This window comes from Elaeis guineensis, chromosome 4 (genome assembly GCF_000442705.2).
Source record: "Elaeis guineensis isolate ETL-2024a chromosome 4, EG11, whole genome shotgun sequence".
NCBI lineage: Eukaryota > Viridiplantae > Streptophyta > Magnoliopsida > Arecales > Arecaceae > Elaeis > Elaeis guineensis.
The window spans coordinates 5,903,152-5,904,045 of NC_025996.2; the positions used below are offsets into that span (position 1 = coordinate 5,903,152).

The 894-nt window shown below is 25.5% G+C and overlaps 1 non-coding gene across 1 annotated transcript; it reads left to right on the forward strand.

The window, feature by feature from the left end:
• The first annotated feature begins 376 nt into the window (after window positions 1-376).
• Window positions 377-449, forward strand: TRNAF-GAA (transfer RNA phenylalanine (anticodon GAA)). Its single transcript has one exon. It is a non-coding gene; the product is annotated as a tRNA-Phe (tRNA).
• Window positions 450-894: the final 445 nt, after the last annotated feature.

The window sequence follows — 894 nt, forward strand, 5'->3', positions numbered from 1 at the left end:
ACAAGAACAGTTTTTAGCTCTTGATTATATAAGAAGTACCTTCTCAGATGTTGTTGTTCTAAAATGAAAATTTTGATCCATGTTCAGGTCTGCAAAGATGCTGTTAGCTTAATATCAAATGACGAACGTACATTCTGAGGCATCATGATATAAGATTGTTAATTGTGGATTCATGAGAACACCTCTAATTATTATTATTAATAATTTTATGAAAATAAAGGAAAAAATCCGCCCAAATTTGTTAAGAAAAAGAGTATAGACAAGAGAGAGGGTCCACTCCTAACATCCCATTAATATTTGAAATTCAAATTAAAATTCCCGATTACATAGAAGTTATAATTCTAAAATAAAATAATAATTTAATTTTAATATAGTTGCGGGGATAGCTCAGTTGGGAGAGCGTCAGACTGAAGATCTGAAGGTCGCGTGTTCGATCCACGCTCACCGCAAAATTTTTATATTTATTGTTTTAAAAAAATAAAAAAATTTAGTTTTTAAAAAAATTCATTAATTCTTATTTTTATTATTTTAATATTTATTATTTAAGAAAAACTAAAAAAAATTCTATTTTTTAGATAAAAACTACATTAATTCTTATTTTTATTATTTTTTATGGAAAAAACTTCACCAAGTCTTTTTTTTTTTTTTTTTCCTTCTTATAGGATTTGGTCTGATTCACTTCAAAACTAGTCTTGGTATTTATAAATATAGGCTGTTATCCTATGATTTTATTGGTTATACTAATCCAATCAATGAATCTCATATAATTTTCAACTCACTAATTTGAAGATCTTGCGTTCGATCCATGCCCACCTCAATATTTTTGTATATATTATTTTATACAAAAAAATCAAAATTTTTTTTTCTATTTTTATGGGAAAAATTCAGTAATTT